Raw genomic sequence first — 6,586 nt, forward strand, 5'->3', positions numbered from 1 at the left:
ACTGAATTTATCTGTAGGAGTTGGGAAAAATAATGTAACCTCTCATCTTTGACAGAAGCTCAAGAAAATAAGTACAGCAGCAGTTTTACAGATAAAAACCTATGAAAATCCTGTTTGGCAGGTTATTATATGTTATGAAGTACATCTGCAGAATGAATGTTCTCTTCCCTCATTTTAATTTAGGACCAAAAAGGATAAGAAGGGGACAAACACAGCTTAATAAAGTTTTCCCCTTTGCTAAAATTGATATAAGCATATTCTGCAAAGTAGAATTTATTATCTCTAACATGCAATCACACTAATAATGAACATTTAAAACATTATTTCCCCTGAGCATTATCTAAACTTCTAAAAGTTTAAATGACTTATTGCTCCCTCAATACCTGAAGTAATTATCACTAATTAACAAGCAAGCTATCTTTTCTTCTGATTTGAAGTGTCCTACAAATTAAGATAGCCTCCGGGCACGGTGGCTCAAGCCTGTAATCCCAGCACTTTGGGAGGCCGAGACGGGCGGATCACGAGGTCAGGAGATCGAGACCATCCTGGCTGACACGGTGAAACCCCGTCTCTACTAAAAAATACAAAAACTTAGCCGGGCGAGGTGGCGGGCGCCTGTAGTCCCAGCTACTCGGGAGGCTGAGGCAGGAGAATGGCGTAAACCCGGGAGGCGGAGCTTGCAGTGAGCTGAGATCTGGCCACTACACTCCAGCCTGGGCGACAGAGCGAGACTCCGTCTCAAAAAAAATAAATAAATAAATAAAAATAAGAGTCTAATTTTTAAGGAAAATGCTTAGTTTCAAAGCTCTTGCAGTTATAATCAAAGCTAAGCAAAACATGTATATAAACAAAAGAATCAACTTGTATCAAACTGATGAGACATAAAATATACAAAGAAATGTCTAAATATGTAACCTACACATTCTGTAGCTCTAACAGTTTTAATTTGGTTTTTATTTCTTATACCAATCAGGTACCACTAATGGCTAATAAAGGTAATGAAGACTAGCTCAAATAGTACCTTCTTGGTAAAGCCTTCCCTGATACCCCAGCCTGAAGTGCTTACTACCTACTTTGAACTCTTTAAGTTACTATACATAAAATTAACTTACTCTCCCAAATATCCACTGATAATGAACTGATTAATCAGACACAGTCATAGACTAGAATTACTATACACTATACAACAGAAAGCCATAAACTTACATGAGCAGCTATGGAATGAGCTAGAAGATGCCTCTGGGGGGAGGGAAAGCAAGATGCAGTGTAGTTATCTTTATTTTCTTAAAAAGAGCAAACTAGTTCTGGAAACTATTAAGGGATTTGTCTTCATGGAAATGAGACCAGAACTCTAGAATGGGAAAAAGATCAAGTTTTCATTGTATGCCCTTTCTCAGGGTGAATTTTTAAAAACCATTTCAATTAGTACATTTTCAATTTAAAACAAAACAAAACAAACAACAAAAAAGCAAAACCAGGCTGGGTGCAGAGGCTCATGCCTATAGTCCCAGCACTTTGGGAGACCAAGGTGGGAGGACTGCCTGAGCCCAGGAGTCTGAGATCAACCTGGGCAACGTAGGGAGATCTTGTCTCCACAAAAAATGTTAAAGTCAGTCAGGCATGTTGATGTGCACCTGTAGTCCCAGCTACCCGGCACGCTGAGGCAGGAGGATCACTTAAGCCCAGCTGGTTAAGGATGTAGTGAGCCGTGACTGTGTCACTGCACTCCTGCCTGGGTGACAGAGTGGAGACCCTGTCTCAGAAAAAATAAATAAATAAAATAAAAATAAAGCAAAACGAATTTGTTAGTTAATACACTGCCTTTTGACATCTTTTCAGCTGTCATTCTGAAGTGATATTTAAATATTATCTTACTAATTTATATCCCACTAGTCGCCCATATCTTTTATTTCCTGTAACATCTAAATCTAGGTCCTTGCATATAAATGCTTAAAAGTACGGAATTTGTTACACCAAAATGTCAAACCTTTGCTTTAATCAGGATAATTATGCTGAAGTTGCTGCCTTCTTTAACCTAGTAAGAGTTGTTTTACTAACTGTTTAAGTAATTGCTTGTAATTTCTGCTAAGAAAGTAGAAAGCTTCTTGACCTCTCATGGTCAGTACAAATTATACTTAAATATAGTTGAATATAATTTACCTGAACCTGTTCCAAATTAACCATATATCTGGAGCTTAACTATCTCAATATGAAAAGAGTATAAGGACTAAAAACAAAACAAAACAAAAAACAAAAAACAAAAAAAACCCTTCTAAATATATTATTTTTCTTTCTATTCAATGTTTCTGAAAAGGGCACTGCAGGTATTTAGACAGAGGGATTATGTTTCCATTTGTTGGGACTGTCCTGATCACTTCAGAAAATTTAGCATTCAGGGTCATGGGCACTAAATGCCAGTACCACATCCCTAGTCATAGCAACATCCAAAAGCCTGATCCCACATATTTCTAAGTGCCCTTGAAGAGATAACTGGAGGTAGGGAAAGTACTATGTCCAGTTGAGAAGCACTGCTTATATGAACTAAGAAAATTTTATATATATACACACACTTCATATATATGTATATACACACACACACCGTACATATGTATATACACACACACACCCACACACACATACTTTTTTTTATTAGTCTCTTGTATCTTATATCCTCTGCAACATCTAAACCTAGGTCCTTGCACATACATATACACACACGTATGTGTATGTGTGTGTGTATTATACACACACACACACGACTGCAATTCAACCCTTTAAAACAACTGTCAGCCACCAGATCACTACTGATCAATGGTCAATAACAGTTACAATCAACCAGTCAGTCAGTCCAGTATATAGTGCTGTCAGTAAATATCATACTCCAACAAATCAACTATTACAATGGCCAATTTTTCCAACCATTATTTTAAAATCTCTTTAGAACAACTCCTCTGTTGGAATGCTTCTTTTAAAACTCCCAAATAACCTTCCTCTTTACTGTACTCATCTCTGCAATAAAATATATAAATCACAGTTTACGATTATCTGTCTACCTTCCTCCAGAGACTATAAACTCTTTGAAGCCAGGGACCATGATCATGCTTGCCTAGCCTGTATACAGTAGAAATGTTGAATGACTGACTACTGGCCCAGTCTAATACAATTAACTAGTCCAAAAGATTCCAATTATAACCAATTTTTTATATAATAAATACAGTAATAATCCTAAAACAAGTAAATGCAAGAAATTACTTCTGGTTATTCTATATACTTATTCTAAGTCAATTTTAAGAAATTGAGTTGGTTATATTGCCCATATTAAAGCTAACTTTGAAAAGATACAAGGAAATTTAAGAGCTGGGCGTGGTGGTGTATGAGGTCTCAGCTACTTAGAAGGCTGAGAAAGGGCCAGGCGTGGTGGTTCATGTCTGTAATCCCACACTTTGGGAGGCTGAGGGGGGCGGAACCAGCCTGACCAAGAAGGAGAAACCCTGTCTCTAGTAAAAATACAAAATTAGTCGGGCATGATGGCACATGCCTGTAATCCCAACTACTCGGGAGGCTGAGGCAGGAGAATTGCTTGAACCCAAGAGGCAGAGGTTGTGGTGAGCCCAAATTGCGCCATTGTACACCAGCCTGGGTGACAGAGTTAAACTCCAACTCAAAAAAAAAAAAAAAAAAAAAAAAAGAAGGCTGAGACAGGAGGATCACTTGAGCCTAAGAGTTTGAGGTTGAGATCATACCTGGGCAATGTAGCAAGACCCCATTTCCCAAAAAATAAAATAAAATAAGGAAAATTTAAGATTTATGACAGGCGCTCTACCATGCCCATCCTCCACTTACTCTTTCCTCCTCCCACTTAAGCTTTAAGCAAATTCTCATTTAAATAAGCAAAGAGGGGGGCTTATTTCCAGAAAGAGCAAAACAACACTGTTAAGAAAAGCATTTAATGCCTTTCGTTTCTATTCTGCTACTCAGAATTTAAAAAAATCTATTAATCTCCTACCTCACTCAAAAATAAAACTCTATAAACTAGGGATCATAAGCAACTCCTATTTCTGTGGGTTTCACCACATTCTCCAGAAACTTAACTTTTGTTAATAAACATTACATAGAAAGTAAACTAATTCATTTTTTAAAGTAAATGCAAAAATAAGGGTTACACAAGCACTAAGCATCAACACTGGCAGAATATTAATTCTGAAGCCCATTAACTTTGACAAACGTTTATTCATCTTTGCCTTCTTGAAGCATGTGACTATCCCAGTTTTACAGGAAAAGCTTAAATAGAAAAAGTTAAACAATAATCTCAAGATTAGAAACTAACAGATAATTTCTAGCTCCTAGTATCCCTGGCACTCACTATATTTAGATTGTGCCAATAAATTCTACAACTGTTAAACACTGCTTCACTCAACTTCGTATCAAAATGCTAGGTAGTAATTGCTAAGATACAATTTTATTTTTATTTTTTATTTTTCTGAGCCAGAATTTTGCTCTGTCACCTGGGCTGGAGGTGCACAGTGCACAATCTCTGCACACTGCAACCTCTGCCTCCCTGGTTCAAATGATCCTCCCACCTCAGCCTCCCGAGTAGCTGCGACTACAGGCACTCGCCACGGAGCCTGGCTAATTGTTTTGTTTTGTTTTCTCTATTTTTTGTAGAGAAGGGGCCACACCATGTTGCCCAGCCTCAAGCAATCCGCCCAACTTGGCCTCCCAAACTGCTGGGATTCAAGGCGTGAGCCACCTCCACCCCTGTAAATAAACATAAATAAAACAATGGTTTCAAGTTACCTCCATTTGACAAGATCACTAACATAAATAGGTTACCTGAAAAACAAAACAAAAAACCCCACCCCAGAAAACGTTCCAGAGGAAATTAGACACACTCCGTATCGTTTCAAATGGAGATTGCTTTTAAGTGTACTTAAATTATTCTGAGATTACAGTGTATGAAATATTTTATAATTTTTGAAATCCACAAATCCAGCCTTCGTTTCATTACTGTTTGATGTTTTTTGTCAGTAGCATCAATAACAATTTATGTGTAAGACTAATCATTTAATGAAACTAATGTAGGAAATTATTTTCATTCTGATTTTTAAAATGCTGTTTCACTCATTTAAAAAACTCTTGTAAGTCTGGCGGGGTGAGATGGCTCACACCTGAAATCCCAGCACTTTCGGAGATGGAGGCAGGTGGATCACTTGAGGTCAGAAATTCAAGACCAACCTGACCAACATATAGTGAAACCCCAAACCCCATCTCTAATAAAAATACAAAAATTAGCTGGGCATGGTGGCGCACACCTGTAGTCCCAGCTACTTGGGAAGCTGAGGCAGGAGAATCCCTTGAACCCGGGAGACGGAGGTTGCAGTGAGCTGAGATCGCACCACTGCACTCCAGCCCGGGTGACAGTGCAAGACTCCGTCTCTCAAAAATAAATAAATAAATAATCTTTAAGTGATAACTTTACAACCTCACACACCCACAGAAAGGGGGGGGGGGGGTCTAGCTTGCATGAAATTCTATTTTCCCAGAATTATTAATCCTGCTTAAAAATACTGCTGACAAAAGAGAATTTACAGTAATTAGCCTTAAAACTATCAGTGGACACTATTAGGGGAAAAATGTCTTTCAGCAAAGCTAGACTTTAATAGTTCTCACTGATTATTATATAAAAACTGACTCGACTTACTAATAAAATACTTCCTATTATAGGTATCTTAGAGAAATCTTTTTCTCTCTAAAATAAATCTTTAAAGACCAATTAAGAATGAGTGGGTACTGCAAGGTAAAGAAACTGAGAAATTTCAACAATTTTTTAATATTAGAATTCAAAGGAATGAGCCTCTAATTTTGCCACAGGTATTCACCAGACCTATTTACCTAAGTAGGGAGCTTTCAAATTGCACATCCTCCTAGACAAGTCACCACTTGATCTCACAGTTTCTGTTTTTAAGATTTTGAACAGCCATCAAATAATTTATGACAATAAAGTGCATACAGCGGCGGAGATTCTTTTGTATATGATCACGTATCCCCGACATTATAATGGAAAGATTTCAATATTTGGAGGCTAAAAAATAAGTGAAAATGTAATCTACTCAGCTAAAATGGTCAACCATTGTTCTACGTTAAGATCAATACTTTTCCAAAACGAATTCTCTGTAAAGATACATTCACAAGTTAACTCTAAATATGACCTGTGTAAATTGTGTCTTCTTTTTCCTCCTCAAGACAATCCAATCAAAGTCTTCACCAGAGCCAGCAACACTACCTTGAAATTTCAAACCTAAGTGCAAGGCTCGTAATGAAGTCCAAATGTAGTCCCAAACTCTCCGATTTTCATCAAGGATGAAATTATTTTCATCACTAGCAAACAGTGTTATTAACATTCCAAATTCTGATTAGAATGCAGTCACTGGTGAGAAGCGTCCTTGGGCAAGCAAAGAAAAGATTTGAAACTACCCAAAGCACAGATCCACATGAACCTGTCTTCTCCCACTTCATCAGGAAGCCAAACAGGGAGAACTCCAAGAAACAGGGGTGAAGGGGTGATCGGCAGAGAAAGGATAGTGGA

At 37.7% G+C, this 6,586-nt stretch overlaps 1 protein-coding gene across 2 annotated transcripts in view; it reads right to left on the minus strand.

The window, feature by feature from the left end:
* ZNF292 (zinc finger protein 292) overlaps positions 1–6,586 on the minus strand; it is a 104,203-nt gene that overhangs the window by 96,641 nt on the left and 976 nt on the right. The window lies entirely within an intron of this gene.

The sequence above is a fragment of the Macaca fascicularis genome, chromosome 4, assembly GCF_037993035.2.
Source record: "Macaca fascicularis isolate 582-1 chromosome 4, T2T-MFA8v1.1".
NCBI lineage: Eukaryota > Metazoa > Chordata > Mammalia > Primates > Cercopithecidae > Macaca > Macaca fascicularis.